The sequence below is a fragment of the Cuculus canorus genome, chromosome 27, assembly GCF_017976375.1.
Source record: "Cuculus canorus isolate bCucCan1 chromosome 27, bCucCan1.pri, whole genome shotgun sequence".
NCBI lineage: Eukaryota > Metazoa > Chordata > Aves > Cuculiformes > Cuculidae > Cuculus > Cuculus canorus.
The window spans coordinates 847722-874166 of record NC_071427.1 but is presented as its reverse complement, the minus strand read 5'-3'; the positions used below and the strand labels follow the sequence as shown (position 1 = coordinate 874166).

General features: G+C 43.9%; 1 protein-coding gene across 12 annotated transcripts in view; it reads left to right on the top strand.

Moving 5' to 3' along the window:
* The first annotated feature begins 7609 nt into the window (after positions 1-7609).
* The window catches only part of LOC128849282 (fas-binding factor 1 homolog), a 28630-nt gene continuing 9794 nt past the window's right edge, over positions 7610-26445 (top strand). For 6 of the 12 annotated variants that reach the window (XR_008447306.1, XR_008447307.1, XR_008447305.1 and 3 more), the window contains exons 1-2: positions 22470-24571; positions 26126-26220. The gene's annotated coding sequence lies outside the window, so the exon portion shown is untranslated. Of the gene's footprint in view, positions 7775-20866; positions 21024-22469; positions 26221-26445 lie in introns of those variants that run through there. The other 6 variants (XR_008447300.1, XR_008447299.1, XR_008447302.1 and 3 more) reach the window with 6 other exon arrangements.

Below are 26445 nucleotides of genomic sequence, written 5' to 3'. Positions count from 1 at the left end.
GCCCTTTCTACTTGCACACTGGCCTGTATTTCTGGTAGAAGAGTACCATTTCAAAGCTTGTAAATCTCGGATGTTACAAATACTCCTTCCAAACATCCTCATGGGGTAAAAAAAGAAGAATCAAACTATTTTTTGGACCATGGCGTAGGACAGAAGTTTTCAAAATGCCTACAAAGAACAAGAATGATTATATCGAACCAAAGCATAATTAAAACTTATTAAAGAAGTGGAGGTTTTAAATATTCTGTTCCTATATATTTTTTCAGAAACCCACTCAAAGACTCTAAACATTGTTTCTCCAATATTAAAATTTGATTAATATATTTCTCCATGAAGATTTTCGCAGTTTAAAAGGTCTCTGTTCATCAAAGAACTGAACCCTTTGCCTAATTCCATCTCACACCAGCAGAACTCATCAATCAAAAAACACGGTCCTTTGGTAGGATTTAATTTCATAATTAGAAGTGCTGGTATGGATCACTGCATTTTGGCCACAGAGACGGGATGCACTGGAGGTTTCCTTCCAAGACTATGTTATTCAGTCTGAAGTTCTCTCTTAATGGATAAATTAGATCTCGCCTGTATCAAATGCCACAATTCAAATAACCATGCTCTGAAGTAAGCACAGTTAATAAATAAAATTTTAAAAACTAATTATGAACCATGAAAACTTCACGTATGATTTATTGCTGGATCATTCCCACCAAACCACTGCATCTGACAGTGAAGCATTTTACTTGGTCTTAGCTCAAGACTGAAAGGTGTCTGGCTGAACTGATTTGGTGCTTTCTGGAAGTGAATCAATCACCCATTCTCTTACAAAAACAACTGTTCTTCACTGGGTCTATGCATACCAGCACGGGTCATCACAGTATTTTCAGGAGACAGTTTTCTGTGCTTTGTAAAGCACAGTCCAGATAAGGAGCCTGGGGAGGCAAATGGAGATAGGATTAGTAGGAACTGCAAGCCATGTGAACAAATATTTGGGCAAATAACATTTGCCCAGCTCGGGGAATCAGTAGAGAGGATCTCGAGCATTTCTGAAGGGCAAAGGAGCTCAAAGCAGCTGGCAGGTCCTTCAGGACAAACCCTTCCAAGCCCAACAGTCCATCCTGGTGTTCAGGAAAAGGAATAGATATAGCAGAACACCGACTTGGCTAAGCAGGGAAGTCACGACTGATCTCTCACAAAACAGGTTGTACACTGGAGGTGGAAGCAAAGGCAGGCTGCGGCGGCGAAGATGAGCTCATTGCTTAAGCACGGAGGGAGGGAGGCAGGAAAACCAAAACCAGGAACAATTTTCATGGATTTACAAAGATAAATCACAGGTGACCACACTGACTTTTGAGCTAAAATGACTAGAAAGTTGGACTAGGGACTTCCCACAGTTCCTCCCAACCCGAGTATGACATTCATTTTTCAAAAAGAACACTACAGGGTAAAAAAAACAACCAACCAACCCCCGCTACTGCCCCCAATTTAATATATTGGATTTCTTTACCCAATCTGCTGTTTGTAAGTTCTTCCATTCCTAAACATATCTTGTACTGTTCCAGAAAGGTACCAGGAGATAACATTTCTCTTGTCCAAAATACTTGTTCAGCCATTTCTTGGTGAAAAACCGCTTATGCAATCAGATTTTGCAGGAGTGTTACAAGTTCAATTCTGTAAGGCCCTCCATCTTAATGCTAAAACTTCTATTTTGTAAAAACACAAGTAGCCGGACTCTCACACTTAACAACTGTCCCAAGGCCCGGAAGTCTCTGGGACTGTGCATTGCAGCTCCATAAGATCCCACATGGAAGAGCAGGAATGGGCAATAGTGCAGGGCTGGACCAGGCTAGGAACATCCTAGGGATGCCCTTAACCTGTGAAGAAACTTACACTTCATAGTTTAATTTAACCATTAAGGCAGGTACACTTTATTCAGTGCTGGAGAAGACTCGGGATTTGTCCTCAGAGTGCTTCTGCCAAAGAGGGATTTCAGAGAACTTTATATACACAGAACTGTCCTCATATTCATATTTTCCCAAAAGGACAAGCACATTTCATTCCCGGAACTTCACTGCACATCCAGGGGGGATGAGATCAATCCCACACAGAGTCGTTAAGGTGTGGCCATATCCGAGTGGTCAATCTCAACGACTCTGGGTGACAAGAAGATAAGGGTACTTATCGCTATCTTAGTTCTTAATTGTGTTTTTTAACACACTATAGTTGACATTCCATCCCAACATTTACACATCACTATTCAATACCCTCCTTTTTCAAGGCCTTTGCAAATTCTTTTGCAAAAGACTCACAACAGCTCCTATTGTTTAAAGCTCTCTTAAAATATGTTCCTGATTCTACTGCGTGGCTGATCTGATTTCTTTTCCATGTCTCATAATCTTCTGCTGTTCACTGACAACACCAGAATGCACATTGAAACACTATACGGGTTAACAAAACAGCGCTACAACACTGAGAAAAATTGTTTCAACCAGGACAGCTTTAGGAGCCAAAAAGTTAACCAAGAAAAAGCTATACCTTCCTGCTCTTGTATGGAGCTAAGAAGGCCATACTAATTCTTATAGAGGTTCCTACAGTCTGAGACTGATCCGTCAAATTGGAACAACCTATGCCCTCAAAATCAGAGCATCCTTTATGGTATCTTAATAACAGATAATCAGTTGCAGATTTATTTTCTAAAACTGATACTGGAGAGGTCTTGTTTCAAGATTTAAGGCCTCCAAGGCTCAAGAGGTATAATTGAGGCTCCTTGCATACCTACAAATAAATCTCTTTAAAGTATTATAATTCATGGGCACGGCTACTCATGGTTAAAAGGAAGCCAGCGAAATTTCAGCTTTATGTGACAAAGTTTTGACAACCTCATACGGTTTCCAAAGGTTTGAATGCTTGCAGGGATTCCCAAAGTACATGGAATAAATACAGGTTGTACTGAAGAACCAGCATTTAAACAAAAGGCCATATTATTGTATATTGTACAAGCCAGTTCTTCCCCAATGTTTTGAGAGGCATCCCACTTATGGGAAAACAAAGCTTCTCCTAATGGATACATTAACAATAATAGTCACAATTTTCCATCTTTACAGTTTACTTTACTTCAGCTAGCCTTAATCATTTTTTTAAAGCGCTAAGCGTTCTGTTGTCCACTGGCTGGTAGGTGATTTCTTCACTCAATCCAAGTTCTTTAATCTTTATGGCTTCGGAGACTGTTAACAATACTTGGTACAGTCCATTCCACTTTTCTCCCAGCAGTTTTCCTGTAAAATCTTTAATATAAACCTCATCCTCAGGTGTAAAAAGGTGTACAGGTTGATCTAAACCTCTAGCCTGTGCGGCTAATACAGGCTGGATTTTTTAGTTTTGGGTTTTATTCTTGTTTTCTTTCTTTTGTTCCTCAAGCAAGTTCATCCGGTTTTGTTAGCTGATTAAACATCATTGTAAATAATTCTCACCTAATTCTGTGAGATCTTCTCCTGTATACTGCAATTGATAAACAGGGCCAATGCCTTCCTTGGACCTCGGGTTGGTTGAATCCTAAACAAGGCCAAAGGAAGTTCTTGATATCAATACAAATTGGCTTCTTGACAAATTTTAGCTAATTGCTGTTTTATCAGCAACAATTCATTTTCTCCACCTGGCCACTAGCCTGTGGTCAGTACGGAGTACGTAACTGCCAATCAATTCTTAAAATTTCACTAACCTTCTAACCAATTTAGCACAAATGTGTACCTCTACCTGATGATATTACTGCAGGCACTCCAAAACAAGGTATAATTCCATTCAACAATACTCTTGTGACTTCTCCCATTTTATTTGTCCTGCAAGGAAAACCTTCTGGCCAACCTGAGAAAGTGTCTGTTATAACTAATAAATGCCAGTACCCCCCTTTTTTACGGAGAGTTCAAAGACATCAAAGTGTTCCTATTATTTATACACAACATCTGTGCCCCAATGGATTTGTTTTATTTGTTTTGGTTTTCTCTGTTTTCTGTGTAACTCATCGAAGACCAATTTCCATAGCACTCCTGATGGCATTATTATTTGTCCATTTGGAACAATAAACCGCCCATTATCTACTTCCCTTCCTGCCATATTGCTAATCAGGTTTCTGAGCTCCTTTGAATCTTCCAGGAATCCTCCGCATCCATAAGCAGTTCTTCTAGATCTCCATGGCTGGAGTATACTGTCTCCATTGTTTTCAGTCAGTCACGTATTACTGGTTCCAAAGTGACTCCACTAAGGAAAGCTGCTGGGTCCACAGTGTTAGTGGTGAAAATAACCAGAATGGCTTTGAAACATCAGGGAGACCTAAAGCCGGGACCTTCATCAATTCCTTCTTTAATTATTTACATGCCCTTCTTGCCTCCCTGGTCCATGCCAGTTTTCATGATCCCATTGAATATTCTTTCAATAGTTCATACAATGGTTTCACTAAGAGTCCACAGTTAAACATCCATAAATGACACAAACCTCTCATTCCCAGAAAGGTTCTGAGCTCCTTTACCATCCCCGGCACGGGTGAGCAGCAAATAGCTTCCTTCCGGGCTGTCCAGAACTCTCTCTGGCCTCTGGAAATCTCAAATCCAAAGTAAGTAATTCATTGTTGCACGGGCTGGGCCTTCTGCTGAGAGACCCGATACCCGCTCAGTCCCAAGAACTCAAGAGACTTACAGTCCTTTGCGCACAGTCCTCCTTAGTTTGTGTAACTATCAGGACATCACCCACATACTGCAGCAGGGTTCCAGTCCCAGGGCTCCTGGGCTCCAGCCAGCTGCTTCCCAAAACTAGTTGGGCTGTTCTTAATACCCTGAGGCAATACTGTTCAGGTTAGTTGTGGTTTTCTACCAGTTTCAGGGTTTTCCCATTCAAAGCAAATCACTTTTTTGCTTTCTTCACCCAATATCAGGCAGAAGAAGGCATCCTTTAAATCCTGTACGGTAAACCACATTTGATCTTTTAATTTGGTCGGCAAGGTATAGGGATTCGCCACCACCGGATGTAGTTCTACTACAGTTTTATTTATGGCCCTTAAATCTTGCACTGCTCTATAGCTTTTCTCACCTGGTTTCTTTACAGGCAATATTGGAGTATTATATTCTGATTCACATTCTTTTAATAATCCATATTGCAAAAAAAAAAAAAAATTGTCAATAATCATTTTTATCCCCTTGCAACTTCCTAATCGCAGAGGGTATTACCTGACATTCACAGGGGTCAATTGTACCTTCACATGCTCCACATTTCTGGCCTTGCAGATACTTCAGAAGCCCACATGCCTGGATAAACCTGTTCCGAAAATCTCTGCTGTTACTGGTGTTTCTTTTTCCACTTGTTTTAAAGACAAACTCAATACTTGCTTACTTGATGATCTCTCACTTTAAATTTTGTACCTCCTGATCCAAATATTATTTCTGCCTGACTGCTTTAATAGATCTCCTCTCAGTAATGGTTTTGGGGCTCCTAGCAAACAAATTCATGTGTACCCACTTGTTTTCCCAAGTCATATTTAGCAGACTGCATAAAGACTGCTTTTTCGGTTTGGCCAGTAGCTCCTCTGGCAACCACAAAATTCTGTTTTTACCTGCGGGAATCAGTTACCCGTTTACAGAGAGGGTCCCCTATCTATCAAAAACATAACCTCTCCACCCTTCTTCCCTAGCTTTATTTTAACCAGTGGATCCTCTAGGGTAAATTCCCCAGGTCCCCGTCATTCAAGCTCAGCTACAACACCCCGACCTGGGGTACCATGTCCTGATTCCTCTACAGTATGCAAACCAATTAATTCTTAATCCCGGACCACATTCTCTCGCCACGTTCTTTTCCCACATTCTTTTCTCACATTGTTTTGACACCCCAGGTGATTTTGCAAACTGAAAAACCTATCTGCACACCTCAAGAACAACATTCATTGCAACAAGGTCTTAGGGCCTCTTCTCCCCATGCCAAGCTCGTACACCAGCCCCCACTGATTACCAAAAAACTTCATCAGGGTTTTTCTGTTTTCTCCACCACCCGGTGGACCACCAATCACCTTATAACGATCGAAAGTACCCCCCAGCTGGCTTTTCTTTAAAGTGCGGCCTTTCTGCCAGCCTCCCATCTTATGGGTTCTGTATTCTGTCTCCCCAGCAGCAAAGCACTTGCGCTCTATAGGTGTCAATCCTTACATTCCGGACAACTCAAATCCCAACCGTATGTCACCCACAATTTCTTGTTACACCACATGGATCATATCAGGATGTAATAGACACCAATCAGTCATCCATATACAATCTGCACAGAACTCACCATTATTCCTACAACGAAACAAATACAATTTTATACAAATACCCCATTCCACTGAAGGAAGGAATAAATCATTATGTTAAGGGAACCAATTAGCTTAAGCAATAATAAGAATCAAATCTTGGCCACCTTGCAGGAAAAAAAGAAAAAAAGTAGCAGGAGTTTAGCTTGTTTACTAATCGAAACAAAGAGAGTCCTGCAGCAGAAACAAAGGCCAGACCTGGAGAGACCTGAACTCTTCAAGAAGACACCAGGAGGGAGATTATCAAGATCATCAAGGCCATCAGAGGCAAACAGAAGACACAAAGGAACTATGATATGCACACAAGAGTGGGCGTGCTAACAAGTTCCTGGAAAACAATGGCCGTGTATGTTTAACCAGTATAAAAGTCAGCAACCAATGGGGGACTCATTAGGGGGACACATTAGGGGGACCACCCCGTGGATGCCACCGCACTGTTTACTAAAGCGCACCCGCTTAATAATCCAATCGGCATTGAGAATTGAGTTCGGGGTTTTTTCCACGGCATCACCACAAAAACAGCACACACAACACAACAACATTAACGCGAACAATTTGAACGGGCACATACAAACCAAAGAGTCGCTACAGCTTCCACGCGACTCCAGTGCCTTTGGTTAATAGCACCTCTGCAACCAAGACCTCCGATCCGAACCGACACAAACCAGATCGTCACACAAATCTTCAGTTAATATCAAGATCGCCACACAGAACCCAAACATTCGCCTTTACAACCAAGACCTCCCCACAGAAGCCGAGTGTCCTCCTGTACAAACGCACCGCTCCCCGAACCCGGAAGGAACATTTCTAAAGCGGCCCTGTTAATCGGATGGTCCTCGACCGCCCCCGCACAGATCCACGGGAGAAGAGGAGTCTCCCCGGAGAAACCCCCGCGGGTACCCAGGAGAGTCCCGATCTCCAACGGGTCCCGCAGCTGTCCTCATACTCCTGTTTTCCCGAAACGAGAACACGCTCCATTCCCGGCACCTCACTGCCCGCCCGGGGCGGTGAGACCGATCCCGCCCAGAGCCGTTAAGGCGCGGCCACAGCCGAGCGATCGCTCACCGCCTCCGGGTGCCCCGAAGATAAGGGGGGTTCCCCGCGGGGAGCTTCTCCCGCGGCGCCGGTGCGCGGAGCGTGGGGCGTCCCGGCTCCCACAGCCAAGCGGCGCCGCCCCCGCTCCGGCCCCGCCGCGCCGGTGCGCGGGCAGCAGCCCCGGAACTGTCCGAGACGGGAGCGCCCTCGGGGGGCCGTGGAGAGGCGGACACCGCAGGAACAGCGCCGGGAAAGACCGACGCCGAGGACCGGAATGAGAGGAACAAAAGAGACAATCGTAGCCTTCCGCTGCCCAAAGAAGGCATTGGGACCGCGCGAGAACAGCGAGTGATCAGTCACCTGTGGAGCAGCTGTTTTGAAGTTTGAGCTCATTTTCTTTACTGCCTTCTGGAGCTGCGTGTAAGCTGTGTTTAACGGTTTGGTTTATTCTGTTCAGTTGGTAGGGTTAAAGAGTCAAGGTATGCTTCACTTAATTTCATCAATTCACAGTAAATTTCCAATCTCTTATTTAATCTGGAATGTTCTTGCCATGATGCTAAATTCTTTCTAAAAACTCAAAGACAAGTTTTGTTGTTTGGTTTTGGTTTTTTTTCCTAAAGTCTTTCACAATAATTAGGGATTTGGGTGAGTAGTAAAATGGGCATTTAATTTGAGGATTCTTTGTCCTTCTAACAAAGAGGAGGAATTTTTAATGGCAATGCTCAATCAGTAAAATTAGTTTTGTGGAAGTTTAAGGATAAAAGTCGCAGTGCGAGGTTGTTAGGAAGGTGTATTAATGGATGGTCTGGACTGTTAGCAGAGACTCATGGGAAACAAAAGCAGCAGCGTTCTTGGCATAAAAGACAATGTATGTATCTGTAAAATCATATAAGATAAATGGATTGGTGACTGGTTGCTGGAACCTTTTAGCGTGGTTGGGTGTATTTGTTTAATGAGGTCCTTCACTCTGAGATCCAATACAAGAGCTCACTTAAGCCTGAATTTTAGGCGTGTTTTAAAATTCCATTTACTTCAGTGGAGTATAATACTTTGTCAGATTGAGAGCCTAATTCTCTGCATTGCCTAGTCAAATATTAATTAATCCCGTTCCATGTATATGACATCTTAGAGCTCTAATCCTGTTTAATTTTCAAAATACTGTTCAGTAGTAATTCGTGTGCATCCAGAGGACCTACTCATTGTGCCTGGATGTGCAGTGGGAACAGAAGGCGGCTCCTGTGCACAACCTTGTTAAATTTAAAGTGAAGTGGAGAAAAACACGTGACTATAGCCACTGGGTTTTGAACTTTAAATTTTGGATTTGGCAAACTTGAGTAGAACTCATGTAAGACATGCAGAAAGCACACAGCGTTTGAGTTTTGTGTAATGATGTGAAAATAGTATTTTAAAGAATCTTTTGTCTGTTTTCTTCCTCCGAGAAGCCAGCAGGCTGACTGCTCTTTGCTGTTGTTACTGATAAGAAAAAAACTAAATTGACAGACTGCATTATCTTTTCATCTTAGAAGTGGTCCATTATGAGCAGTGCTGTGCAAACTGTGACCTTTAACTGTTCCTCAGTGTTGAAAGCAGTCTGTAAACATAGATTTTAGTCTGTAGTGAGTAATAAGAACTGCTTTTTTCTTTCTTCAAGTCAGTGATGCTTGCCTTGGGTAAGGTCTGTGTCTTTTGTGTTATGCAAAGGTGTAACAATCTTTGTTACTGCAATATTAAGAAAAACGGTGAAGAAATCCAACTTGATTCCTAGTTGTTTTTCTTTTAATTCAAAGTGAATTTCTCTATTTCACTTTGTCATGGAAAGTTCAAGTTTCACTGCAGTAAACTGATTGCTGGAAGGGAAGTCAGGCAGGAACAACATTTGTACTTCTGTGTTCTCCACATTGTGTCTCTCTTCAGCCTTTTAGCCAAGACAGCCCTGTCTGCTGGGTCCGAGGCTATCTATTAAGAACTGTATTTATGGATGTTCCTGCTCTGACCTCCTCAGGATGTGAATCCTATCCTTACAGAATCATAGAATAGTTTGGGTTGGAAGGGACCTTAAAGATCACCCAGTCCCACCCCTGCCATGGGCAGGGACACCTCCCACTGGATCAGGGGCTCAAAGCCCCATCCAACCTTGAACATCTCCAGGGATGGGGCAGCCACCACTGCCCTGGGCAACCTGTGCCAGGGCCTCACCACTCTCATGGTGAAGAAATTCCTCCTTAGGTCTAGTGCAAATCCGCCCCTCTCCAGTTTGTACCCATTGCCCCTCGTCCTATCACCACAAGCGTTTGTGAACAGTCCCTCCCCTGCTTTCTTGTAGCCCTTTCCAGGTGCTGGAAGGTCGCTATAAGTTCTCCTTGGAGCCTTCTCTCTCTCCTCCAGACTGAACAACCCCAACTCTCTCAGCCTGTCCTCGGACGGGAGATGCTCCAGTACTAAGCTGACGCTTTCAGAAGGTTTCTCTTTCCAGACTAAAGCTGCAAAGCCCCAGTGCACACTCCTAGTGCCCCTTCAAGCTGCTTTGTTTGAAGTCATAAGACATTCTCACAGCACAGCGTCTCGCTGCATGCAATGATGGTTATATACTTTAATAATAAGCATAGGCCATTTGCTTTGGAAGGCAACTTAAATGCCTGAGATTCATTAAAAACAAAATTGGAAACAACAGATACTGGTCCCAAGTGTCATTAATAACAGTGTCTTGACCAAGTTCAGCTTGTACATACAGAACATGCGTTAAAGAGGAAGGGTGTGTCTATTCCAGTATGGAAGAAATATTATTTTCCTGCTTTTCAGTTGTGTTTTACTCTGAAGTGCAGCTTTTTTTCTCAGCGCTCCCAAGTTTCAACACATTTTTGTTTGTTCTTGTATTAATACCTGCTTAACGGTTTGTTCTTGGGAGTCTGACCTCTCTCGAGTTTTTTCCTTTGGGATAAGTCTTGTTTTAAGTAAATGGATTTCTGTGTGTGTCAGGAAGGTTGTACAGAGCAATTTCTCTGAAGAAACTGATTTAAATGGAAGGAATTACTATAGTTGCAGATTCATAATATATTTATTTCCAGAGACAATATGATTTAGTGAGTAGGGCGCTGAGCTGACAGTCAGAAGGCCTGAATTCTCCTTGCTGTTCTGCTGCTGATCTGCTCGATGTCCTTGAACAAGCTACTTCTTCACACTTGGTTTGTCACATCTACTTAGATTATAAACTCATCAGAACACAGACTGTCTCTTGCCGCGTGTTTGAACAGTAGCTGGAACAGTGCTGACACCAGGTTCTCAGTCAGGGTTTCTGAGCACAACCAGCATCTCCATAACCCATGTTTACATTTTTTCAATGAATGTATTGAAGCTGCCATGTTGTAATGATAATACTGAGTAAAGGTGGGGAAAAAACTGGGTGGGTAGCTTGTTGGAAGCACAGCATCTTAGTATGTTTCATATAACCTGGATTCCTAAGATACTTAAGGATTGGCTTCACTGAAAGGAACCAGACCAATGGCATTTTGGTAACTGTATTTCATCTTTTAAGGCCCAAATTGTTAATTAAATGAGAGGTAAAGATATGCTTGGTTTATAAGGCTCCTCAGTTAGCTGTTGAGATAACTGAAAACCTTTATCCCACTTCTGTTTGAAAAAGGTCTCAACCTATCTAGTGTTTGTGTGTGTACATATGCATATACTCTTTATATAGATATACACACAATAGTATCTAGTATTTTGGTCCTTGGAGAACAAAGAGGGCAATTGCCAAGGGCACTTCACCCCATTGCTTGCGGAACTCTGATTTGAATTGGTTGTGTCTGAGAAGTAACACAGTCTGAATAAAAGCATGAACTTCTCTGCAATTTTATTTTCTGTTGTTTGGCTTGGCGTTTTCATGCTTTAAACATTTTGTCTTCAAAAAGCAACAGTGGGCAGTTCTCCCCTCCTGGTGTGTAATGGTGCACAGGCTTTACTTCATCCTAGGGATAAACTTGACTCATTCTTTGTCTCCATCCCTGAAACCTGATGTTACGGATTTATTGTATTGGCTAGCTGACCCTTGGATAAGTGTTAGTACAGTGTACCATTTGACAATACTCTGTGTTAGGTGTTTTATTCTGCAGATGCGAATCTCAAGAACTGAGAGAATTAACTAAGATGATATTGAAATTACCTGTGTTGTAATTTTGGGCGCAATACTTTTAATGATGCAAGTTCTTAACACTTAAAATAGTGCTAGTTCTTCATTCTTAGAATTGTACTTGGAGGATGCAGAGGTGTGCCGCAGCATGTGCCTTTATTTCATTACAATCAGGATCTATAATGTTTGAAAAATAAAAAGACATTTCGTAAGCATTGCATAAAACTTCAGGGTTTTTTTCAGTCCTGAACTTTGAAGTATTTGGCCCGTTGGGTGTTACTAAACCAAACTGTTCAACACCTTAGGGCAATGAATTTTTTATTGATCCCAACTCTGCACTGTTATTGTTGCTTAATGAGGAGTTAATGTAATTTCTAATGAAGCCGCATGGCTGTGGGATAGAAGAACTAATGTTTTATTCCCCTTGTGACAAAATATACTCTCTTCAATTGAAATCTAGGAAGTAAAATTAATACCAATGTAAAATTTTGTAAGAATTAGTGTCAAGACTGAAGTATTTTGTTATGTATATAAATTAACTGGGTAATGAGACTGAAAGTTATTGGAGTACCTGGGCAATCTATGAACCCGATGGAGGCTACTTACAGTGAAATCTGTAGAGGCAGCAGAAGGAACGGGATCATCTGAACACTTGTACCTGATAGGTTCCTTTTCACAGAGTTACTAGGAGAGAACAGAACCCAAGCACTAAACCCAGATCTGTTTAACAGAGCAACTGCTCTACGTGATATAGGAGCAAGTCAGTTTTGAGTTTAGCAGGCAAATGATTCTATGATATGGCTGGTTGTATTGTAGATTTGTAGTGGCCTATTCCTGCAGCACCATGCTATTTTTGGCTTAAATTTCAGGCTTGCAGGCTTAAATTAACCTGTTTCGTAAATGAGGAGGCCGTGACAGTGATTTCTACTTTAGCCCTATGGCCCACTTTCAGTTCTTACGTAGGAATGGTTCCTACTTTGGAAACAGGCTTTTACTAGCCAGCAATATAGCTGGCCTTCTTCCACCAGTTCTCTTATTTCAAAAGATAGTTAGGGCTATTTTTCTGGAATGGAGCAAATAAATGTCACCTCTTAAATTTAGAACTGCACCCACCGGGAGTTGAGCGAAGCAGCAGCATAAAGGAATAATTTGGGAATGGGAAGATTTGCACAATGAGAAACAGCTCAGTTCAAAAAATAAAACACAAATATTCTATCTTCTTGATTGAAAATTACCAGAACAAAACATCCATTTCAGGTACCAGTTCATTACGGAATTGCAAGTGGGAGGACGGAGTCTTCGACTCTGCTTAGGTGGACCTCATTTATCTCATAGTTAGAAAACAAATGTAGGAGCTGAGGGCTGCAGCTGAAATGAAGAATATTGTTTGTATTGTTGACCTCTGAAGGTCTCTACTTGCCATTTTTAGAACAGGTGGCTCATTTGCCTTTTGTCCATTAACTGGAGTCCTCCCCTGGTAGTCACGAACTTTCAGAGATGATGGAGAGCAAGCTCAGGATGATTCTGGCCTGCTCCCACAGTGCTCTTGGATTCATCCCATCAGCTACTACAGGCTTGTATGAATAACTGACCTTAGCGCTCCCTGCCTGTGTCCGGATCTGCTGTGGATAATGCCTCACTTCCACAGACCTTGTTACCATAAATCTGGTGGAGACTGGATATGACCTTGTATCCTGCTGCAGGAGAGTTCTATAGCTACACAATCATTTAGATTGTGCTAAACAGCTGGGTGCTGCGAGGTACACTGCCGATGTGGGGAAAGAAAGAAAGAACGGATGAGGCTGCTCGGCCACTGCTGTCATCTTGTGTGGAGTGAAATAGTAATGGGGGGACCTCAGCCTGACCAGTTCTGAGCTGTGGCTGCTCATGAAAAATGAAACACGAGGATAATGAAATATTTATTAAACCAGACAAAAGGATAAGCCCCTGATCCAGTAATTATGTAATGAAAAGCACTAAACTTTATTAAATGCAGTAGCAATGCTGTTCTCTCCGTCCTTTTTAGCGATCTCATTCCTGTCAGTGCTCAGTCATTTGGCCATGGGATTGTTTTCTCATCCCCTTCTAGCGTGGGAACATTTACTTATCATGCAAAGTAGAACAGCTTTTACAGAAGCAGTAGAGAAAACGGAGATCAGGAATTGCCCGTGGCTGGCAGCATGAGGAATTATTGTTAGCGGGAGCAGAGCTGTTATGATCCTGTGCTTTGGAGCTGGTCATTCATCCATCTGATTGCCAAGTTACTCGGTGGAAGCCAGTTCTGAAAGTTGTGTGAGGCGTGAGTGAATATCCACAACAATTTCCCTGTTTAAAGCTACTTGACCTGAATGACTCCTTGAGCTAACTGGAGCGGATGCTGCCCCAGCTGTGGTCTAAAAGCACTAAGAGTACTCTGGTTTTCCATGTCTGTAATTTCTATCGGTACTGTGGGTTACCATCTGCTTTTGTGCTGGAATAATGTTGTCCCCAATGGTGAAATGAATACGTTGCATACAGCAATGAGACCGGGTATCCAAGTCCCCTGGGAAGCTCTGAAAATCTTGTACAAAAATTTTGTTCACAGATATTGTGCATTTTCTTGCAGGGTTGATCTTGTAGCTATTGTTATTTGAAAGAGTATTGAAAGGTAACGGACTTTTTCTGTTGCTGTTCGGGTTTTTTTGTTGTTTGCTGATATGATTTGTGAGAGGACATCTTAATTAAAGATATGCAAATATCAGAGTGAATTTGTATCTCCAAGCTGTTCTACTTTTGAAACTCCAACCAGAGATTCCCTGTAACAAATGGCAGTTTTGTGGAGACGATAACTTTTTGTTGGCCTGCCATTTGCAAGAAAACCTGCTATGGAATGATGATACTTGCAGAGTATCTTCTGCCTTAGTAAAAAGAGAGGTCTTAAAGCACAAATAAACAAAGGCCCCACAAACTTCAAGCACTACTCCAGTCTTGAGGCAGAATTTTAGAACTTAGTTGAAAGGTTTCTGAAGTTTGGAGGTGAGCTAAGCTTGAAAGCGTTTGGGTTTTTTTGTTCAATGCAGTAGTTGCTCTGCAGTATTGTTTTAGTGAGCACCTCAGAAAACTGCAGGACTTGCAAGGATCAATTACAGCATATGCTGCCACACTCTCAGTTTCTAGTTTGGTTTTTTTTTCCTTTTATTTGTACACTTAATGTGTTCAGTGTAGCTCGTGCTCATTTTCCTGCTGACCGCACTATATTTCGGAGTGGCGCACTCCTTTCATGCGTGACGGTAGCTGCCCTTTGTGGATCACTTGTGAGAAAATGTAATGACTCACAGATAGTGAAGTGCTTTATTGCATGCTAATTTAAATTACTGCAACGTAATGATAATTACCGCTTTATGAACAGGGCTGCAAGTGAAAACTAAATTAATTCCTACCCTCAATAAACAAAGGGTATGGCTAATGAAAAAGAAAGACAGTAAACTTCAGATGACTGGCCATGATTGTGTTTTCCTGAGAGTCTTAAATCCAAAATCATCATAGTTACCAGAAAAAACATCCAAGGGCCAAAATGTATTCAGCGCAGAGGGCAGAAATTTCCAAAGTGTTGAAAATGAAGGTTTTGTCTATAAAAAAAAGCTGCCAATCATGCTTCTGTCTTTGTTTTCCTCATATATTTTCTCCCTCAAAAAGTAACTAGATTGCATTGTTATTTACCGATGAAGGCTGGTTTCTTGTCAGCAACCCAAATACTTAAGAGCCTGACAAATCATCTTGTTAATTTACTTGGCTCTGAGACTAACAGCAGCAAATACGTATACCCTGCACGTGCTTCTCAGTCCCTCATAGCAGGAGCTAACTGGAGGTGTAGCAGTCTTCACAGGCCCTCCAGCTGATGCACCACGTGGCATGACTCTGCTAACAGATGTGGCGACTACTTTTCCTGCTTCAATTATCAGCATCTGTGAGAAATTTTCCATATTAAGGCCGGTAATTCAAGTTGCAATGACAAATGATTAAATATAGTACAAAGTACGATAAAGCAGTTTTCAAAGTAGATGTAAACAAGGATGGCAATTAGTAGCTCGAGTCCTAAAAAGTGGCTTGGAAAAGAGAGGAGTGATGGAAAGGAGCTGTGGAATTTCTAGAGGGTAAATAATTTACAGGTGCTGTGACTTGGACTGACAGCGGCACAATGAGGACCTGATGCCATGCTTCCCATGCATGTGACTGGGGCAACCTTGCTGTCTTCTCTCTATGTACTCAAGATGGTTATTGAGAGCAATTTCCTTTAGTTTTTTGAAATTTCCTCATCTGCATCTTTAAAAACTGCCTCTGTGCAGCACAGTGCTTTTGGGCAGTGTCTCACTGCTAAGGCTGAAATTCGGAACAGATTTTCCTCACTGGGTCTGAAACCCTTTTGATGCTTCTTTAGCTGCTCAGTTATTATCCCATCTTAATGCCTAGTCTGTTCTCCTTTCCCTCTCTTTTTAAGTACCACATGCTTAAGTGTGGCAGGTGTAGTTGTGTAGCCATAGCCTTAAGGTGCTGTGTCTCATTGTGGTGTTTATTTGTGCAGCAATGGTCTCAGCTAAAATATACCTATGTACGTTTGTGTGTATTTAATGAGGTACCACTCTGTGGTGCTTTCATGCCTCAGGACACTGCAATACTCTTTCTTTCTGTGTAGGGTTTTTTTTGGTGGTGGTGGGGGGGCAGATAACATGATGTTATTTTCATTAACAAATTTTATCTTCACTGTGACTAAGTTGATATTTACATAGTACTCGCCGGGAAGGGCCGCATTCCCCAGTCTGAGCGTGGTCAGCATGCTTTGGCCCTTCTTCCCTAATGAGCAAATGCTTTCTCAGAAGAACATCTTAATGATCTCGATATATTGGCACCCACTGGAAGGCCAACTACTGCATTTAACCTTCTTCACAGAAGATGGGTATTCAGAGTATTGGTGTTTCTCACATACAGCTTTGAAAGGGGCATGACTGAAATAAAATGTGAAAGTGCAGGAATTTTTCACAGAAATGGATTTCTCAAGTTTTTCCTCACCGTATAAGCTAACTTTCATTTTTTTCAGTGGGTTCCCCGCAGCTTGATGTTTCCTTCTCCAAGAGGTTAGCCTTGGAGCCTCTCTCACAGACACTGTTCCTTGTTGCACTGAATTGTAATCATGGCACATACATTGGAGTTGGTTCCCAAGCCCGCTGTGCTACGCATGCTGCCTTTCTGTTGGTGCTGATTTTATTTTAGTGACAGGCTGTGCTTTGGTCTAGGAAATCATATCACATGTCAGGCTTTGTCTTTTCCTTATACCTGAGCAATCGTACCTGGAAATAACAAAGGATTTGAAATTTTCTAGTGTTCTGAAGAGATTCAGGCTGTGAGAGCCTGTAAGCTTCTCCTGCTTACATCTCTTCAAATTATTTTTGCTTTCTTCCAAGGAGTGAGAAAAGCACTAAAACAAATAAATGCCCCATCCCTTGTGTTATAGGTGTGTACAGGACCGATTGCTCCCTGGTCCTGGAGCTCACCCAGGCGGTATCTGTGACAGAGCAAGCTTTATATTGCTTTCATATTTGCTCATTTGTATAACTTGTGTGTGTGAAGTGTGGGATTTGGGCTTCCAAATGGCTGAAGTTATTTCATTTTAAAAGGCACCTGGAAAGGCAGTCTGAGTTTACACTCGAGATCCCAGCCACTCTTGTGAGGTGTAAGGATGCATAAGGAAGGCAGTCAGCCACAGCAGTGCTCGATTCGTATAGGAAACGGGTGATGAGGTGGCAAGTGGTGTTAGGAGAGGAAATTTGGGAAGGTGCAGTGAGTGATGCAGAGTAGCATTCAGGTTAGCCAGATCCTAGCTTGCACTGCTATGTCTGACAACTTTCCTGTAACTGCCTGTCCAAATCCTAGAAATATATGCCGCACATCTTCCTTTATATCCAGTCATGCTCTAAGATTCCTCTGTTCACGTGTGAAAGATGACTGACAATATAATACAATGATTGGAAATCCATCATTTGTGTCCTAAGACTCTGGGACATGAACAATGATTCCAGGTGGAGATGGGGGATGAGGAGGGTGGAGGCTATGGCCATTGGAAGAGCCTAAGACCATCTTCAGGTTGGTAAGCCAGAGCTGTTCAGCCATGTCCAGGATCACGTTCTGGTCCCAGCAATAACAACCTCTTCCCTATCCCCTGGCAAGCAACTGCCTCTTTCAAGCATCAAAAAACTCAATGTCTTCTTTCCTAGTTCTCATCTGCCTCTTTCCCATTTCCTGCACCAATGGCAGCATCAGAGTGGCCTTCAGACACAGGAGGCATTTGGAAGCTTGGCAGGGATAGCTGCTTGCATGGCTGTCCCGCTTCCACGTGCGTACTGTGACTCAGGCTTAAGTGTATGAGTCGCTATTGGGGTCATACTGGAGTAAACTGTATTATCACGTAGGATTCCAAAGCTGGGTGATATCTTTCACGGGCCTGTTACAGAACGGAGCAAGAATGTCCTGTGCAGTTGCGAGTGAAAACTGGAGACCAGATGTGTCTGTTGACAGAGTACGAATCATTCTGAAGTCATTAGCAGCATGCACAGTTTTTATGAGTCAGCAAGCACTGGATGGGTGCGACTGAGGTCCTAGCTAGATGAACTCGGGTGAAAAAGTTGGAAACCGTGGAGGGAGACAGCAGGGAAGTTGAGAAGATGCGGAAGAACCGTTTCACTCTTATGTTGGAGCTCTGGAATGGAAAGGCAGTGCTCCACTCTTGTTTGTTAACCCTTTAAAATTAAGGGTTTAACATGTTAATCTGAACAAATCTTTCAAAGAGAATATTTTTTTTTTAGAGCACTTAACGGGATGCATTATAAACTCTGCCGGCTTGGAAGGCATGAAAAATGCCTTGGAATATGTCTGACTTCAGTGCAGTTGCCTTTGAGTTCCCATGAAGCAGTTTGATTGCTATTTGTGTGAAATTCCAGTGGAAAGATGCTCTTTCAGAGTTTTTTGAACACTTTAGCCACACAATTTGCATCAAGACCAAAAGGAGCCAAAGGCTGAGTCTTCTGTTTTAAGTTTGGAAATGTCTTTGTTTCAAGTTGTTGACATATTACATGTGGGGATGCAGCGATCGGCCCTATGTGAACTACATGAAGAAAGCAGCCTCCTTGTTTCTTGCTGGATTGCTGTGTTTGCAATGTAAAAAAATGCAGTGTTGCACTATGTCGGAGTGGGAGGCGGACCCGGAGTAACGATGGAGTCTCAATATGAGTATGATCGTTCTCATTTATTCATGCACCTTACACTTCTTATATACTTATCCCAATAGTGCACGCGCTAACAAAACAGATCCTAATTGGTTACGTCCCGTCGTTCACGCGCCTTGTGCTGTCACGCAACTGGCCAGATGCTCTTGAGCACGCGAAAGGGGCAGATACAAAGTTCTCATCACAACTCTTCGGGACTTTCCCGCGCTGGATTCCACATTCTTGTATTCTGCTCCCTTTTATCTTATCTCAAGGTCAGGCCTAGCTACAGACAGCAAACCCTGGATTGTTCACTGCTATTATATCATGCCTTCATTCACCAAGCCATTCTTCCACAATCCCTCAAGCTGCGTCTCCAAACAATCTGCTGTTGCTCACAGGCAGAAATTTTAGGGGCAAATCTGTAGTTCAGCATAAAAGTCAAACCATACAAGGAGATGGTGCTTCAATACGAATGTAGGACCAATGGGATCACTCGAGTCCTTGCATCCTGTTCCATACATTTGGAGTATGTGTCCCGCTGGCAAAGAGCAAAATAGGTGAAGGGCAAACCTGTGCATGAGCAGCAACGAAGGATGTGTTAAATGCAGTTTCTCCTAAATGGACCATGCCCTGTGCTACAGATAGTGACAAAAGAAATGCTGGTTCTCCCAAATAATCTCCCAGCCCTTGCTCCACTTTATCTGGTGGGTGTTTCACTGTTTCTCTCTCCCTCAGCCTCTCCTGCCATCCGTGTTCTGGTACTACCTGCTGGAGCTCTCCTTCTACTGCTCGCTGGTCTTCACCCTGCCCTTTGATGTGAAGAGGAAGGTGAGTGGCAGCCTGAGGGAAGAATCCAGCACAGACAGGACCCAAGTTGAACAGTCGGGAGAACAATCTCCAAGAGCCTGTGTGCAGAGCTAGTCTGAGGTTTTGGGCGACGCTCGTTCCTAGGAATTCCCATTCCCAGTCAGTGGGAAATGGAGAATGCAAACCCTGATGCGGAAAGGTGCAAACCACTGCAGAGTTCTCAATCCAAGCTTCAAATCTGAGCTTAAGAATTGCTCTCCCAGGACTCTTCTAGGCTGTACTGGTTGGAGAGACAGGAAAAGAGATGATTCTCTGCCAATTAAGCTGTGTGTTCCTGGGTGCCACTGAACCTACAGACAGGTGCTGTGTGATGCCATAGGCGTAGGCAAGCAGCGAGGCTGCAAATATGCCCTTGCATAGGGTGGTTGTGAGGCCCCATCAACGAGCCTGGGGGCGTGAGGCGATTGGGCAGACAGGTAGGCGTGCACAGAGATGGAGCAGAGATGGGTATGGACACTGCATGGTGACAGAAAGGAACCTCTCTTCATGTTGAGTTTGCCTGTACTAAATCATTGGCTTTCGTTATTCTGTCTTCTGATTTGGACTATCATCACGTCATTATTGGTGAAGGGAAAGAGTGTTCTTTGTTGTGAGATCCTCAGTTCACAGCATAAACTTTTCATTGTAGGGTCTCGATTGCCTACATTTCTAGAATGTGTTTGGTAGAAGAGTTATATGTGTAAGAAGAATTATATGGGAAGGTTTCTTAGTCAGTGGTGGAGAGATTTCACTGCTGCCTGCTGGAGGCAAGCTTTAACCAAGGCAGAAGGTGCATTACGTATTTTATTCTCTGCTTTCCCCTTTCTCACCAGGACTTCAAGGAGCAGATAATCCATCATGCTGCAACTACCTTCCTGATCAGCTTCTCATATTGTGCCAATTACATCCACATTGGCACACTGGTGTTAGTAATTCATGATGCTTCCGACTGCATTCAGCTGGGTGCTGAATCTTTTTCTCAGCCTTTGCTTGTCATTCCTTGAGCTTATGTCCCTGCCCTTCACACAGGCTGCAGCAGCACACAGCTGTGCTGGGGGGAGCGAGGGTGGGCTGCCTTGGGGTCCGTAGAGGAATCTTAAAGGGTTGAAGTGTACAACAGAGGAGGAGGCCTCCACCTACAGCTCTGCCTCGTATTTCTGGTGGAAAACTGAGGGTTGGCTCACATGTGTTATAAATAAGAAGGATGTGACTGACTGAGGTCTGTGATGAGAGTTTTCTGAGCTTAGTTATGGCTTACTAATAAGACACTTTTCCTCCACCGCTATTTCCTCTCTCTTGCAGAGTGCTCTATAACACCTACTATTACTCCATGGAGATATTCCAGCCCTTCTTTGGATACTACTTTGTGAATGTTCTCCTGATACCTCTGCAGCTGCTCCACGTCTTCTGGTCCTGCCTAATTATTCACATGCTCTACAAGTTTGTCCTCCAGGGCACGGTATGGATCGGTTTGTAGTCTTCCCCATACATCACACAGGGAGGAAGGATCCATCTGGACTGCTTGCGAGCACAGGGGTTCATCTAGGATGGATTCCTTCTTGCCCTAGTGAAATTATGTGTGTGCATTCCAAACAGGGAGGTGAAGGGAACACTCAATATTATTAGGGAAAATTGGACAAAGAAAAGTACAGTTGTCATGGATCCCTACAATATTTGGTCTCCTTCCAATGCTTGTATTCAAGACAAATGTGAGTTGCACTCCAGGGGAGATTTCTGTGAGCAAAGCCATTGACATCTGCCTAAGGATCCCAGCACTCGCTCCAGTGTGATTTGCATTTATAATGAAACTAAGGAATGTAAGGCAGGGGAAGTTGTCATGACTGGTGATGCTAGTGCAAAAGTGCTTCCCTTTTAGTACAGGAATCTTTTCATGATGTCCAATCTGACCCTCCCCTGGCGCAGCGTGAGGCCCTTCCCTCTTGTCCTGTCCCCTGTCACTTGGGAGAAGAGCCCAGCTCCCTCCTGTCTACACCCTCCTTTCAGGCAGTTGTAGAGAGCAATAAGGTCTCCCCTCAGCCTCCTCTTCTCCAGGCTAAACAACCCCCGGTCCCTCAGCCGCTCCTCGTAAGACTTGTTCTCCAGCCCCTTCCCCACTGCCCTGTCATTATTACAGGTTTCATAGTAGATGTCTGCAGAGGGGACATTTCAGTCTGAACCAGCTGTCTGGACGCTTTTTCATATCAGTAGAGGTAAACAGATGTGCCCAAAGCCTAATCCGTTCAGGATTGCACCCAGGTTGTGCTGTTTATCTCTACCAGAGAGAGCCTAGATGAATGTCTGGGGTGCAGCTGTATAAACTCTAGTGAAATGCATCCCACTCTCTCTGCCCGTAGCATTTGCCATGAGACCAAAGTGCTGCTCAGCATGAAATTCTTCCCAGAATCAAAGGCACGACCTAATGGCATTGCACTGCCCGCACGCCAAGGACACAATCCAGGAGTAATAAGTCAGGGCCGTGTGGGAGTTGACCTCATAGCCCAGGATAAGTTGTTTTATTAGCGCCCAACCAGGGAATTCTGTCCTATGGGAGCTGAGAACATGCATTAAAGGCTCATCTCCATCCATATTGTCCTTATTTTCTTTATCTGCCTTCCCTTAAGGTAGCAGAGAGCAAATAACTTGCAAATTAGGAAAGATAAGCTTCACAGGGCAGAAATGAAGATGCAGCTGAAGACGCCCTTGTATTGTTTTCCTAATGCTTGTGTGGGCTGAATTACCATTGCAGTTATTAGAGTGTAAAATGATGAGGTAGTAAATAGCCTTACTAGAAAGACACAACCTCTCAAGGAGAAAAATACCAAAGCATATCCAGAATTTTTGCCTTTTTTGGCTAAGAATCATCTGATTTAGCCAAGAATCGTCTTTTAGCTAAAAATCATATTTCATGCAAAAAACACACTTGAAAGCTTTCCGTATTGAGCAGCGAATAGCAAAGAGAAATCATCCTAAACAGATCTGTTCCAATGATGATATTTAATAGCCCAAAGTGATATCAGGAAGAACATAGGACATTCTCCCCTTTTTTGAGAGCCCTGGAATTCTTGCTCCAGTCAGTAGTTTGCGTTCTTCTCATGGACCTTTCTGATCTCCACAGTTCTATGCTCTGGCACAGGTTTATCTGCACCAACTTCTCACATGCTGTCTCCTCACCTGCATTAATTGGAACGCAGCCTAGATCCTGACGGACAGGATTCATTCCCTCATACAGGCGAGCTGAGATACATTGTCGTAATTCGTGCAGATGTGGAGCCCCTTCGTGAATCTCTCTGGGTTTAAGGCTTCAGCTGTGTCCTATGGCCACAAATGGATAAACTTAGGAATATTGATTACTGTTTGTCCTTACGCAGCAGATGACTCCAGCGTAGTTCCTGCACTGCCGGTTCCAGGATGACCTGAGGTGTACGTTGTTCACAGAAAATAGCATCTCCTACCTGTATTGTCCTCAGAGGCAATTGGAATTCAGTGCAAGCTTAGATTCTCACAAAACCTGTCTGCATTTGGGTGTAGTCATCTCTAGAAAGAGCAAACAGACTTCTTAATGTGACCCAAGAGATATTCCCAGAAGAACAGAGTAAGTGGAGAAGGCAGGTGTCCGTGCAGCAACCGATGCCCCTGAGCAGCTTCCAAAGCTCAGGTCCCAGGAGGAGTTTGCTGCTTTCCCTCAGAGCTCTTTCCAACCAGGATTGTGGCACCTGCATTTATCCTCTGTTATGGCTCCTTGTATTGCAGAGCAGCACCAGCCCAGGAAGCCAACAAGTGCTGGGCTGCTTTTTCTAAACTCTCATTTTACCCTGTTGTTTCTTCGTTGTCTTCTTTGTAAGGCAGTGAATTAAATATTTACAAAAGTAATTACAGATCCTGCAGTCAATAGCAAGAGGAAAAGGCAGAACATAAAGCTGAATGTAATCAGAGTTGAGTGGCTTTGTGCTGAGCTGTGGGTTTGTTTGGAGGCTTTCACAGTGTCCAAAGCAGCGTGCCAGGCTGCAGCCACCCAAGCCACGTGTGGTCAGAAGCTGTCTCCTTGTCCCCTTAGAAAATGGGAAAGAGCTGGATTAACTGCCTCCTCACATCCTCTTTCTTCCACGTGCTGGTGCCCACAGCAGCAATGTGGTTCTCCTCAGTCTTACAGGGTTGTCCTCAGTCCTGGGGATCTGTGATGTGGTGCTGCTTCTCAGCTTCTGCAGTAATTCCTAATGTTTACCAGGATCTGCCTGCAGGAGGGCTGGGAGGGGCTCTTCCTCAGGGAGTGCAGGGACGGGACAAGGGGAATGGTTTGTTAGTCAAAGAGGGGAGATTGAGATGAGATCTTAGGAAGAAACGTTTTCTGTGAGGGTGGGGAGGCCCTGGCCCAGGTTGCCCAGAGCAGTGGTGGCTGCCCCATCCCTGGAGGGGTTCCAGGCCGGGTTGGATGAGGCTTGGAGCCCCTGATCCAGTGGGAGGTGTCCCTGCCCATGGCAGGGGGTGGGACTGGATGGGCTTTGAGGTCCCTTCCAACCCAAACCATTCTATGATCACAGCTAGGACTGCACTGAGACTGAAATCAGAGAGGCAGAGAGAACTACTCTCTGAAGGTGATTTAAAAGCTGAAGGGACAGGGTGGAACTGTGGGCCAAAAGCGAGTGGGCGGAGTAGCAGATGGATGTCCAGGCTGTGGCTCAGCTGGCACTGCATCTTGGGCAGCCTTCTGTGTTTGTGTTGCTTCTGATTTATGTTTTTCTGTAGATGGACAAGGACATGAGAAGTGGCATAGAAGAAAGTGATAAGGATGAAGAAAGAGAAAAGATAAGGGAAAAGGAGAAAAACGGGGTCACATATTTCAGCAACGTCACAAGCAACGATTGTATCCAGAGGAACGGGTCTGAGCCCCTGAAGAACAGAACTCATCTCACTAATTGCCACGTCAAGGAAAGATAGCTGCTGACGTGCGTCTGATCTGGTCTGGAACGAGTCCAGGGCACCGTCTTTAGAAACAGTTTTGTTTGTTGTGTAGGTAAAACGGAGTGCAATTACAGTATCTTAGCAGAATTCCTGCTTCCTCTAAACCAAATTGTTTATGGTCAGTGATGCTTGAAGGGAGATTTTGGTCTTTCTTCAATAAAAGCTTACTGTAGGTTGTAGCCTTGAAGCAGATAGAAAGGGATCAAAGTTGTTTCACTTGTATTAGGTTGTGCCATAGTCGATAAATGTGTTAATCTTGAAAAATACTTTTTTTTTTTTAAAGGAAAAAAGGTGGATAAACCCTAGCAATGTCAAATCTCACCCACCTGATGTTGTTTGTAGGAATCTGGTCAGTCTCGGTCAGCCTCTGGGGGCCCTGGCCTGTTGTCAGTAACAATGCCACTAAGGAGGAGGTGTGAAACTCAATACGGGGACAGGTCTTTTGAGAAGACAGGTGCCCTTGGGCCACTCAGGAAATCAAAACTGAGCGTAGCGGAATGAAAGCTTTGAAAAGACATAGGAAAAACTTTCTTCTCAAAGGAGATGCTGCTGTGTGCCATGTAAGCGGTTCTGTAAGGGAATGGATCTCAGGCCCTTCTCTTGTCAGTGTTATTGCCACAGAGGTGGGAGCTCCAAAGCCCAAACTGCAGAACACCCACCCAAATTGTAGATGGAAGACCTGGAAAATCCAAGCAGTTGTGTCTCAGCTGTCAGGTCATCCTTTAAACCTGACTTGGAAGGAAACGCAGTTGGAAGAAGAGAGGTGACAAAACACTACATAATCTAGAAGCCAACACTGAGTGAGTGCTCATGTTTCCACCCAATGTGATTGGCACAACGTGAAATGTTTATAGGGTCAGCTTGTGGCAAGAAGCAACACATATGCCCTGTTCTCAGAGGAGAAGGGATCCAGAGAAGATCTGCTGAACCTTATGGAATAATGCTTTAACGTGGCCTTTAACTCCAGGGCCGTTGCCCAGGTGTGTCAAGGAGAGCAAGTTTAAAGCAGTAGTCCATGAGGTGATGACGCAGTTGGGATTCAATTGGTTTGGTGTCCTGTCTCTTATATCCGGTGTAGTCTTAGACTTTGGATTCTACAATCCCTTGAAAGAGTTAAATGAATATGATGTGAATTTCTCTTTTAAAAATCAATTAATCCATGAAACCAAAGGTTTAGCAGATTCACTGTAGTGAGCACAGAGACTCAGGCTGTTGAGGCCATGCAGGCACTTCCCAGTATGTGCCCAGTAAGGGCCGGTGCTAACTGGGGGACATGGACCAAGGAAGTGCCTGATTTGAGGACGTGGTACACATGTTTAAAATTAAAAGGCAAGTGACAGCATAGAAGGACAAGAGGGGGGTTGAGCAATGCATCTGAGCTTTGATCTCAGCTTATATGTGCTCAGCTTGGCTTTGGTCTGGGACCTCTAACTTGGAGGGAAGGCAGCTCTGAAGGATCGGTGGGCTCTTACCTGTTTGATCCCCTGTTGAGAGGGACAGTGAGCTTTAAACTTAAGGAAATGCCAAGCAGGATGAAGACTGTGCACCTTTCCCTGAGCTGTGATACTGTTGTGCATCACTTCTGTCTCTGTGCCCTGGCAGGCAGCCAATCCCCTGGCTCAGCACCCCAAAAGCAGCCCCAGCTCACCCGTCAGAGGCTGCAAACAAGGTTCCCTCCAGAGACGCCAGTGCACTCGGTGAGTTTTGTGTGGTTATGCAATTTGGGCAGCAGGAGCTGCAGCATTGGCTGTGTGAATGCTGCCCAGGCTTTGACCAGCCATTGTCAGAGCAGGATGCAGGATCCCACCATCCTCATCTCATGGTGTGGTGGGGATGCCGTAGTGGGGTGCACTGAGCTGCCTTTGGGCTTTCAGAGGGCTAAACGGAACTTGCTGGGTGGGCGTAAGTTCGCGCTGTCCTGT